Source organism: Cyprinodon tularosa, unplaced genomic scaffold (assembly GCF_016077235.1).
Source record: "Cyprinodon tularosa strain WSP-4 unplaced genomic scaffold, ASM1607723v1 ctg282, whole genome shotgun sequence".
Lineage (NCBI taxonomy): Eukaryota > Metazoa > Chordata > Actinopteri > Cyprinodontiformes > Cyprinodontidae > Cyprinodon > Cyprinodon tularosa.
The window spans coordinates 555,093-567,899 of record NW_024038988.1 but is presented as its reverse complement, the minus strand read 5'-3'; the positions used below and the strand labels follow the sequence as shown (position 1 = coordinate 567,899).

General features: G+C 39.6%; 1 protein-coding gene across 1 annotated transcript in view; it reads right to left on the bottom strand.

Moving 5' to 3' along the window:
* The window catches only part of slc6a4a (solute carrier family 6 member 4a), a 33,997-nt gene extending 32,440 nt beyond the window's left edge, over positions 1-1,557 (bottom strand). Inside the window, exon 1 of the mRNA XM_038290512.1 lies at positions 1,388-1,557. The gene's annotated coding sequence lies outside the window, so the exon portion shown is untranslated. The remainder of the gene's footprint in view (positions 1-1,387) is intronic.
* Positions 1,558-12,807: the final 11,250 nt, after the last annotated feature.

Sequence of the window (12,807 nt, the reverse complement as noted above, 5' to 3'; positions counted from 1 at the left end):
TAACAACTTTATTAGCAAACCTTTTCATAAAGCATTTTTATACGACAGAAAGGCTTTTATTATGACATTGAACATCTATCTACGCTTCAGGTCACAGTGCTGATGGTGCATATCACCAGAGGATACAGAGAGGCTGCGGTGCCCGCCGATCACAGCAGGCAAAGATAAGATCTTACTGTTTTTTTGCACTAAATCTATCCTGACAAACTGAAATCGGGAGGTGAAATAGTGGCCAATCAAGTCCATTTACCCACCGTTGTGCTTTCTTTCCATTTTTATTGTAAAATCTCAGATGCAACAATCTTAAGAGGTCAGTTTATCAACGGTAGAGAAAATGTGAAAAGGAGAATGCAACTGTCTGCTGCATTTCTAAACAGCACAAAAAAAAAACATACAAGGAAAAGTGTTGATTTATTGCAACTCTTAGAAACTCCTTTAAAAAAAGATCAAGTCATAAAATTAAAAAAGAACACTTTGCTTTAGTTATATTGCTAAATTTAGATTAAAAAAAACAAAACAAAAAACACTTCGATTTGATAAATAGACAAATTTAAGACTGCTTAGAGGATGTTAATATAAAGTTAGGTGACTAAATAATTGATTTAATGTTAAAAAGGAGTTTTCAGATGAATCTATATTATTTTGCCCAACTAAAATCATAATCGAGCCACTTTAGGCGATCTGTTTAGCTTTGATTTAAAGTGCTTTAGGAGTTTCCCCGATTGAAGAGAGGAAACCACCATATAAAAAGATCCAGAACAAGAAGCCAGCGCTTCGACAAGAGAAAACAAGCATTCAGTAAAGATCCCGTTAGACAACTAATGCAAAAATAAATCTACAAAAGAGCATGGTAAACTTTATTTCTTTTAAAAAAATACTTCAACTCTCTAAAATTGATCAAGAATTTCCTCTAAAACACAAAACAAACAATAATAACAGTTTAAGTTTTCATTAAGATGATAAGAACTTAGATGGTAAAATTAAATGTCTATTTTTTATTAATATGCAAATAAAAATTATACCAAGAGGCATATTTTTTTGTAGTTTAAACTCATCTATCATGCTTATTAATTTCAGAAAACCTAAGAAATCATTTATAAACTTTAAACATGGGTTTTGGTTTATTGCATAAATAAATAAAAACTATGCACAACGTTTGCAGCTATGGAATCCCATCTGCACAAAACTTTAATTGGTAATTAATTAAAGAAATGCTATTGGAAATGTAAAGAAGACAGAACAGCCCATATTGATCTGTATGCATTTTTCTAAAGTATGTAACGTCCTAAACTAACAAACATTATTTCGTTATAAAAGATAAACCTGCAACAAAATAAAAGATTTCAGTCATAAAACTGCTTCATCTTGATGGAGATGCATACTTTACCTTTCAATAGAAGAGGAGCAAAACAACCTGTAGGATCAAAAAAAAAAAAGTGCAAAGAGATGCAGCAACAACTTCTACATGAAACTTAAAGAATCCTGAGGAACGGTAAAAACTTGCCAGAGAAACAGCCTCACTTGCTCATCAGGACGTCGTGTTTGCTCATTGAGCCTCCAAGCCTCTTTCATTGCTCCCTCCCTCCCTCCCTCGTTGCCCCTCTCTCCCTGCCTTGCAACGTGCACACACACAAACACACACACGCTTCCCGGAGAGGCTCACGGCAGCGCAGACATATGCGCAGATGGATGCATGGATGCACACCCTCAGACAGCAGACAATGCAGGAGGGTGGTGCAGGCACAGACCTGCACATCACAGTATCAGATGTTTGGCTTGATGGGGCAATGAGACAACAGAAAGCATGAAGTGTGGCATGGCTCTGACACGGTATGGTCATGGCAGAGCTCACATTAAAGCACAGAGTCTCCTAATGCAGACGGGGGGGGGAAGTCCAAACCCCAAGATGTTTGGTAATGTTCAGGAAGCTGCAGAAAGTGAGACACCAAACTTACTCTGCTGTGTTCTGAAGACCTTAGCCTGTTTTTCCTCTTCATGTTTTCGTTCTCTTTTCCTTCGTCTCACCTGTTATACTTTGATCTCACACACCCTTTTACCCAGCACACCTGCTCTTCATTTTTTTCTTCCTTTCTTTTATTGTTTGATCTTATTGGCCAGTTCTTTGTCACGTTGCTTAGTTTATTTCCTTGTGCATCTATCAACTAATCAAACTAACAGAGGTAACTGGAGCCTTTCTTCCAGGAATAGTGTTCTGTGCCATATTTGGTGCAAGGCAGTGAGAAGACTCTCTGTGTGCGACTTACCCCCCCACCATACTCTCAATAACTGCACTCCTCCAGGTTTTTGCTGCAACTGGAGGATTATTTTTCTGCTTGAGCAACAGCTCAGAAATTATGACGGGGATTCAGTGAAAGTTTGGAATATTTTATGCATGAAATCAGCAAACAGTAGAGGTACAGTGCCTCGCAAAAGTATAGGTACACTTTTAAATAAGTAATTTCTTCTTAAAATAAGTGCATTTTTTCTTGAATTAAGGATTTAAGTGAAACCCTTTGCCAATGGAACAAGAAAATTTACACTTAAAATAAGAAAAAACAATTGCATTGTCTTATTTCAAGTGCATTTTATCTAAATACCTTATTTGAAGAGTAAAAATACTAATTCCTTTGGCAAATCATCTTATTTACCTGCTCAAATTAAGGGTAAATACCTTTAATTTAAGAAATTTTTACTCATTTTGAGATCATTTTTGCAGTGTAGCTTTTTAAAATCATAAAACAATCAAAAACTTTAACCCCTTGATGCTTGAATTTGTACATTTAAAAAAGTTTTTGCCTTTAACTAGCTGCAAAATTGTCATTTCTATTACTTATTTTAAGAATAAATAGAATTGCACTTATATAATTTATGACATTCAATGATAACATACACTTTTAGAACTTGCCAACAGCGGCAGATTTAGGAAATTTGGGGCCCTAGGCAAAGACCGGCATGGGGCCTTCTGAATTGAGAAGACAAGACATAAAATTGATCCATTATGCAGGTAAAGAAATCTCAAGAGAATAGACATACATAATGTGTTCTAGGTTTTGTCCCTCTCTTCTTATTTTCGTCTTGTTTTCCTCTCTATGTCTAGGCGCCTTTTTGAAACAAAAGTACTAGAGGGGTCTGAAAAGTTTCAAAATATAGCGACTAAAGCGCTAAGTTGGCAACACTGCTCTTTGCATGGTTTGTTTTCAAATGGTTTGCTGCTGTCTGTTTGGACCTTTCTGAACATGTGCAGCAAATGGACTGATCCAATATGGTGGACGCTGAAGGGGGGGGCTGAGACACACTGAATATTATAAGCATTCTGATGGCATTTTTATATTAGTGCACATAATGTGTGTAAAAATAAGGAATAGTTCACTGCAAAAAAAATGAAATCTGAAAAAGTAATTTCTTCTTAAAATAAGTGCATTTTTTCTTGAATTAAGGATTTAAGTGAGACACTTTGCCAATGGAACAAGACAATTTACACTTAAACTAAGAAAAAACAACTGCATTGTCTTATTTCAAGTGCATTTTATCCAGATACCTTATTTTAAGAGTAAAAATACTAATTTCATTGGCAAATCATCTTATTTACCTGCTCAAATTAAGGGTAAATACCCCTAATTTAAGACATTTTTACTCATTTTGAGATCATTTTTGCAGTGTTGTATCAACCATAATTGTAAACAGAGTTTTATGGGGCTCCCAGGAACTTAGGGCCCCGAGCAACTGCCTAGTATTGCCCAATGGTAAGTCCCCCCCCCCACTTGCCAAAGGTTCCTAGGTCCACACTGAATGTGTAATAAGTGGCACAGAGGCACATGCTATGTCCGCTGCCACTTTACCGTTATGAAAAGGCTTTGTTGCAATTTGAGAAAAACGGGTGTCAAGGGTTAAAGGGCATAACTACGTGTTTTTATCAAAACACTTTACTTTTCGAAAACATTACATCCACAGAGCGTTTAGAGAATAAAATTATAACTTTTGCTGAAAATTGTTCATTGTTTTGTAAATTGTAACAGGTTTAAAAAACTTGAGGTAAGAGTGGTTGCAAAACGGCTTATTCTGCAGGATTGTAAAACCTTTACCCCTCCTTGCTTTCAGAAATGACTTCATGATATGCTGTCCTGTATCTATCGCTAAGAAATTCGATGCTCTTTGTTAGACAAGCATCATAAGTTCCTTGATGTTTGGGATCGTTTTAATAGATACATGGATACATACAAAACAATGGGCTTAAATAGCTGTTGTACTCATCTGTACCTGCGTTTATTTACTTTTTCTCTTCTATTTATCCATCCATTTTCTGTCACGCTTTATCCCTGCTGTGGTCGCGAGTGGTCACTTATGGACAAACAACCATTCACACACACATACACACCTAAGGTGAATTAAGAGAAGCCAATTAATCTAACTGTAGTGGCTAAAATCCTATATTTAGGCTACTGCAATTCCAAGAAGGTGTTGGTTTTAGGGGCGCTCAATTAAAACGATCGTGCCGATCTTTACTTTGACTTATAATAAAGTCATTTATTATCATAACAATGTCCATAGTTTTACTAATTGCCTTTAAAAAACTATATAAATACGACATTGATCTAAACCAAACACATTAGAAAACTGTTGCTTCCTCTCATTAACAACACCTGAACAGAATCATGGTTGACCTTAAATAACCCCATCAAATAATCAGAACTCAAAATCAGATACGCCACCTGGTGACAATAAAAACAGGAAAGGACACACTAGAAAAAATCGAAATCTAGATAAGTAATTTTTTCTTAAAATAAGAGCATTTGTTCTTGAATTGAGGAGGTAAAAGAGACATTTTGCCAATGGATCAAGACAATTTACACTTAAAATAAGAAAACTCAATTGCATTGTCTTATTTCAAGTGCATTTTATCTAATTATCTTATTTTAAGAGTAAAAATACTCATTCCATTGGCAAACTATCTCATTTACCTACTTAGAATAAGGATAAATACACTTAATTTAAGAATTTGTTACATATTTCTAGATCGTTTTTGCAGTGCAAATGGCTCCTACACTAACAGTTTTGTTTTTGGGCTGCGGGAGGAAGTCAGAGTACCATGAGAGAACCCACTCATGCACATGGAGAAGATGCAAACTCCACACAGAAAGACCCTGGGCCGGGAATCGAAATCGGAACCTTCTTCCTGCAACGCAGCAGCGCTACCCACTGCTCCACTAAGCAGCCGCTCTCTTATTTTCTCATTATTGTTATTCGTGTCATTATAATTTATTCATTTCATATTAATCTCTTACTGATATTCCGTGTGTTTCCAGAGAGGTCTGTTTTTCACTTTGACTCTGTCTCCTGCTTGTTAGAAAAAGTTAGAAAATTTTAATAAAAAAAATATATCCTGTTTAACATTTTTTTTTTCGTTATCTTCTGCTGGCCAGTCGGTTATACGTCAGCCTGAACACCTAAATTAGGCCAATCATACAGTATATCAACGGTCATGGCAACTTGATTCATATGTCGCAGCTAATATACGCAACAGTTGAAATAAGAAATCAGAATCCTTTCCTTTCCCATTGAGTTCCGTCCCAGTGTTCACGGGGATGGACGTTTGTGTCTTCGGCAGGCGTAGAGCTAACAGAACTGGCAGCGTTGCGAGGCAAGGGCTCAAACATGTTAACCTGACAACAGCCAGATGCATGTCTCGCTCCGCCTAGCTCCACTCACATACATCTGGGAACCCGCCATAGGAATTGCCTTTACTGAAGGCTGGGCCTTATCAAAACTCCTTGCATATGATTGGATAAGCCACTTGTCTGTCATCTTTATTGACGTGCTATTTCAACCACTCACACCGAAGCTAACCCGTGACGCTGTGAGAGGAGGAGCCATTTGGTAGATCAAGCTCTTGCCAAATCCAGTCGGGAGAAGGGGGAAAACATCGTTTCCACCAACAAAAGCCTTCAAAGCCGTTCTCTGATGTTCTTTTAATGAAACAATATCAGATAGATTGGACAACACAGAAATAATAGCAGCATCAATGCTAACGCTTGCTTCCTCAATGCGAGCCGCCATTGTTGTTGGAATCTCACGGTCGCTTCTCCACTCCAGGACACACCCGCCCTGCGTCCTGATTGGACAGACCATAAATTCGGTTGGGGAAATCACTTTCAATGAGCGGGTTCCCAGATGTATGTGAGTGGAGCTGGGCGGAGCGAGACATGCATCTGGCTGTTGTCAGGTTACAAACATGTACGGCTGGAAGCCTTCTACACCAAACCAAGCTTCTGCCGCCCTGGCGTCCTCTTCCACAACATCTTCGTCCCCGCTTTCCTCCTATGAAGCAACACAACCGTTTCCAATGAAGGGTACCCCCCCCTTCTAGATGTTAATGAGAAAAATCTGGGGCCATAAATTGGCTGATGGGAGAGGAATGAAACACAAGTGGATTTTTATCTTTTGTACCTTTAATTGAAACCATATGTGAAGATCTCCATAGGAGGATTTCACCTATATGAAAAATGGCAACTGAATATTTCCCTAAATATCTAACTGAATGTCATAAAGGTAAAAGTGGAACCTTTCCAACTGGATCTGACTGAGATGTGTGCAAAGAATGAGGATGGAAAAGCCGCGAGCTTCCAGGTTCAGCGTTCACGTCATCAGGCCTAGGAACGCACCGCAGGTCTGCAATCACACAGCTGGGCTGGAATGCTCCTCAATGCTCAAATGTTTCATAAGTGCTCAGGCAGAAAATATTCCCTCTGAAACCCCGTTCAGATCTTAGTCTTCTCCTTGTATGCGATGACAAATCAAAGCTTTATTAAACACATAACGCCCTGCAGGACGGGCCGCAGACGTAAGGAGTGGCTGTGGAACGATAACGTTCTTATCACGCTCCGCTTTGACTACTCCCAGGGGGTTTCCTGAAAAATATTTGGACTTCTGACAACTTCACACTTTAGCACATTTGGCTAACATTCCCTCCTCCCTTTCATTTGGATGTGATATAGAGGAGAGGCCGTTATATACGAAAGATTGATTCCAATCTGCCTGTTTCTACATTAATCTTTAACAGTATTTCATCTAATTTGAGTAAATATCTTCTTAGGGAGAAAACCTTCCTTTTACTATGTTAGAAATGCGAATGGAAGCATAATTAACTTTTCCTTTTGTAGTTTGTTCTGAACTTTTTATTAGTAAATAAGAATTTCTGGATGCCTGACATGATAAAGTTTAGTTACTGAACTTGAGATCGGTTAATATATTAGTCCAGAGCAGGGGTGGATTTAGGAAATTTGGGGCCCTAGGCACAGACAGGCAGGGGGGTCTCTGAATTGAGAAGACATCACATAGAACAGACCCATTCTACAGATATTTTAATAGAATAGACATCCATTATTTGTTCTAGGTTTTGTCCCTCTCTTCTTATTTTCCTCTCTATGTTTTCAGCTGACTTTTCATGCTGTCTCTAAAGGAATGAAAGATTTTTCCAAGCACTAAGCTCACTTAGCTGATTGCTCCTTCCTGTGTTTCCAAAAAGGCCAAAGTAAATAACACAGTCCTTCTTTTCACTGTAGACAAGCCATGATCTGCTTCTCTGTTCTCCATTTTTCACTTGGATGAAATAATAGCTGCATGAATCATGACAGCAGACAAGATAGAGGAGAGCAGGAGGCGGGGTTACCAATCTACTCGCTCTGGAGAGCAGAGTTCGCTGCTTTTAGAAGTTGTCTCCAAAGTATCCAGTAACAGAAAAAAGTCGCTAGATTTGGTGCTAGGCGCTTTTTTGGAACAAAAGCGCTAGAGGGGTTCTGAAAAATCGCTAAATATAGCGACTAAAGCGCTAAGTTGGCAACACTGCTCTTTGCATCGTTTGTTTTCAAATGGTTTGCTGCTGTATGTTTGGACTGATCTGCCCCTGGACCAGAGATCAATCCAGGACTCATCTCAGAGATCAGTAGAAGGATCAGTCTATTGGTTCAGAGATCCGTCCTGGTACGGTCCAGTAATTGGTAAAATGATTAGTCCAGGGAATAGATTAAAGGATTTGATTGCTTGATCAATGTTACAAAGTACAAAGCCATTGAGCAGTGCCCAGGGGGCAGTGTGGGGGTTAAGGGTCTTGCTCAGGGACCCAGAGTGGCAGTCTATGGGACTGGGGCTTGAACTCAGAACCTCTAGGCAGTGGTGCCACCAGGGCGTGGCCACGGCCACCCTGTGCAATGCCCTGGCCATCCCACTCGCTAGTGTAAATTGTAGTAGCATCAGTTTGACATTTCATCCCATTATGCACAGCCAGCAATGTAATATTACACAATAACTCAAGATATGAGTAGGTGTTTACTTAAGTCTTTATAATTTATTTATTATTATATTTAATTTTATTATTAATCTGGGTGAACTGTAAAGTGCCTTGAGATGACTTGTGTTCTGAATTGGCGCTATATAGATAAACTGAATTGAATTTCTACAGGCAGGTTTATCACAAATAGATTTAAAGCCTGAAATGATAGCTTTTAGTTTCAGTGGCCACCCCAAGATTTTTAGAGGCCTGAACTGCCCCCCCTATGAAACATTAATGTAGTCATCACTGCCTCTGGGATCGAAGCACAATGTTCCTAAGCTCTAGGCCACCACTCCCCTAAACTGGCCTATTTAGAGAAGGGCAAATATTATAAGATTTTCCTTCTTTTTATTTTCTTTTCATTCAATTTCTTTTCTTTCGTCACATCAAAATTTGAATCATTTGAATCATCAAAGTAATTCAGATTTATAGGTGACCCAGTTTGCTTTGACGGAGAATCAGACCTTGCCAGACGACGCTATGCTAAATGTTCCTGCACTAATCTAGAAAACAAACAATTCTACGTACTGTAGTTTACCTTAGACATGTTCAGACTAATTTGTCTCTCAGTTTGTTTTTCATCTTCTTCTTCTTCTCAAATCTGCTGCTCTTAAGTTCCATTCTGCTTTAGGTGGAAGTGAAAACAAACCTGAGACGAGCAGTAATACCCTGGATTGGGTTCATTTAACCGTGATCCACTCCAGAACCCAGACTGCAGCATGACTTCCAAAGCTTTAGTCGGAAAAAGAGACTGAACTTTACCAACAACCAACAGTCTGTTTGGTTTCAGAACAAAACAGGATGTAAAAGACTTGATAGTCGCGCTTAAACACGGCGAAGACTGGATGATGGTGTTGTCCCTGGTAACCATGTTATAGTAAAAGGCATCTTTCAGTAGTAAAAAAATAAATAAATAAATCTGAGGTTTTACGTCAATTTGTTAAAAGAGTCACTTAAAGAAAGTCAGAGGATGAAGAGAGCACATCCAGCCAGTCACAGTCAGAGAAACAGGACTACACTGAAAAACAGGCTGATCTGTAATGTATTGATAAAAACAGGAACATAGGGCGTTTCTCAATATGCGTTCTTGATCGTTCTCGTGTGCTCGTGTACTCGTGACACGTCATCAGCCTCAGCCCGAGTACCGTTCCAATTCTCGAGAACGCCAGATCGAGAACGCATCAAATCCCCGGATGTTGTTCTCGCCCCGCCCTCTTTATCGAGCATGCATCAGAGCAGACTTGTGCGTTCTTCAGACTGACCGCTTCCCCAGAATGCCCCGCGGCCGCAGCTTGATTCGAGACAGCGCTCACAGTGTTAAGTTAAACATTCCCTTTTCTGCTGCTGTTGTTCTTCAAACGTACGTTTTGAAATCGTTTGAGGCGATAACATTATACATTTAAGCCTCCCTGTGTGGTCTGTTTACAGAGTTAGCGCGAAATTTAAAAAAAAAGTCCGACGTTGAGTGGACCAGAGTGACCAGCAGACCTCCGAGGGTAACCGCAGCCAGGGCTAATGTTACCCCGTCTGTAGTGCACTTCTCTCGGTCTAGTTATGTGTGAACTACCGCTCGTTCTGATGGCGGTTTTTTGCGGTTCAGTAATTTTTTTTTATGTTTTTTAAGCTTTAGAAATTAAAAATATTGTTTTCAAAATGTTTTGTGTAGGGAATAAATAGTTTTGACTGTTAAAGAAATGCTAAACAACGTTGCCTGTGATGACGTCACGAGTACGCTTCTGTTCCAATACACATACGTGCTTGCGTGCTCGCATTCTCGTCAAGTCCGATCTTCCTGCGTTCTCGACAAGAACGGACTTCACGAGAACGAGAGTACGTACTCGCGTTCTCGTGAATTGAGAAACGCCCATAGTCTTTTTAACTCCTGCCAGACAAGAGCAATGTCCCAGTCTGACCTCACTGGTTTTGTGGCCCCAGATGAAGAATTCGGTTGCTAAGGCGGTTGCTATGGCGCGTTCTAGGATTTAGAGGAAAGAAATTAACAACTTTTTTGTCATTCGTTAATAATATCAATCCAGGCCTCACTGTAAAAAATAAAGGCTCTATTCCTCTTATTAATTAACTCGTCATCCCCTTCTTTAAAGACTTTTTAACATGTCTTTATTAGGGGTGTTGATAAGTGACATTTTGAGATTTCTGGGTGTTGGAAGAATGATAAGCTTATCTAAGTCTATATATCAGCTTTTCAGGCTTGATTTTCCAAACTGAATGCTTCCCCATTTTACCAATCTCAGTTCGCAAAGCTCCTTGAATGTCGAATGTTTTAGTGAACATGGAAGAAGAAGAACCAGACCAAATGTCTGTAATTAATAAAATCCTTGTTTTCTTCCATATCTTCCTGACATCATACAACAACAAGCTTGAGCTGATTGTAAAATAAACATCGGACGACGGGATGGAAGGAGAAAAGGCAGCACTGCCACCACATCTGCACAAGAATCACTTAACAAGTTAAAGGAACTTGTTGTACTTTATAAGGAAACTACTCCCAGAGGAGAAGAAAAATAGGCTTTTGTTTTTTTGTGGACGTTCTGCGTTTAAAAAGCCTGATAAGCAGATGTGAAAACACATTTTTGGTGGCAAACGGAGTTCACAGCATCCTGTCCTGAAGCAGAGATTAATTCTCTAGACTCTAGTTGCACGAGACGTTAGGTAACATGGGAAATGCACATTATGGCCTTTAGCCTGTATCAAAAGGAAAACTGTCTGAAATCAGCCTCCTTTTCATTATCAGTTGTTGCGCAGCTTTAAAAGAGAAATTCCTGCATGACGTGAATCTGTAAGTGTGACCTCCTCCGTATTAAAGCTTAAATGTCAAATAGAAAATTTCAAATCACTGAATTAAGCTAAAAATAGTAATCTAGAGCAGGAATCTTCAACCTTTCCAGGCCAAGGACCCCCAAACTGATTATGAGATGGAGTGGGGACCCCCTAATTATATATATTGTATGAAATTGTGTTTATCAAACTGGTCCTATAGTCACTCTATTACAGATGGAGTAATGTAACGAAAGTATTTTCTCCCTGGGAGTATTTCTGATTCCTGGTTGATGGGACAGGTGTTGTGAATGAAACGGTGCCCAGCTTGAAAGAGCTCCTGTGTGTCGCTGAATGTGAGCATTGATGACTGAAAGACATCTTCTGCCTCCATTTATCTGTTTACTACAGCGTGTTGAATTCATGGTAATGTGTTTTTAAAGACATTTCAATTAGTGGAAAAAAATGCGAGGGGGGGGGGGGGGGGCGGGGGTATAAAAAAAAAAGTCTAATCAACCAAAACTTTGGCAATCCCCATGCAGTATCTCCTTGGACCTCCTAGGGGTCCAGGACCCCCTGTTGAAGACCTACGCTCTAATAAATTACTTTCAATCTTCTGGTTTGGAGTGGCTTGAGATTATCATCTTTAAATGAGTCATAACCTGGTAATTTGTACCTACAGTCCGTCTAAAATTGACTTTAAATTCATGTTTAATCATTTAGGAGAAAAATCATTTAAAAAGAGCTCATTTGGACCCCTCTTCAAAGCCCGTTATGTTTCTCAGGACTGTATACACAAGAGTTTGGCTTGTCTGTAGATGCGTTTAGGTGGATGTAGCACTAGCAACCTTAGCAGTTAGCGGTAGTTTGTTGACTGTTGTTTCTTAGTCTCTTACATTATTGATGGAAAGTTACAGAAAGCAGAAAAATTCATCAACTGTCTGCTTTTGAGTCTTACTTTGGTGAAATGAACACTTGAGGAAGAAACGCTAGCTAGGCAGGCTAATGTTAGCATTAGGGTTGCCGACCGCCCCTTAAAAAACGGAATTGTTCCGTATTTAGAAATAGAAGACACTACATTCCCCACAATGCAACGGTAGCCCACAAAGTCACAGCAGCGCACACAGGCGGCCATGGCCTGTGGGCCGATTCTAATGGTGATTAAATATCATCCAATGCACGGCCCGCATCCAGGCCTTCACTTCGACATATGTGCTTTATGCTACGTTCACACCTTAAGCAGCAAAGGCAGCAGGAGCAGCTATTTTACATGCAAAGTCAATGGTTGAAAAGGTCCCGCAGCGTGTTTTGAGCAGCTGAAGCAGCACGTTGTGAGCTTCTGAGCATCTGACGCGTGGGATGCGCTGAATACGCAGCAGCTGCTGGAGTAGGACAAATAGAATCTAGACGCGCCACATCAACCAATCAGAGAAGCCGATCTGGGAGCCGGCAGGGAGACAGACACAGCACTGCTGATGCAGATCACTATGATCACTCCTCTGAAACAGTTTATTAACGCCTAAATTAACTTAAAATGTAGAAACCTGCCAACAAAACTTATTCACTTTTATTATTCTGGCGCCTGCAATTTGGATTACGGACAGGAAAAAAGTGGGGGTCTGAGAGGCTCCAACAGAGAAATAATATTTGAAGGCAGGATGGTAATCTGGATGAATTTACAGCACAGATAAAGTTTTCAGGGCTTT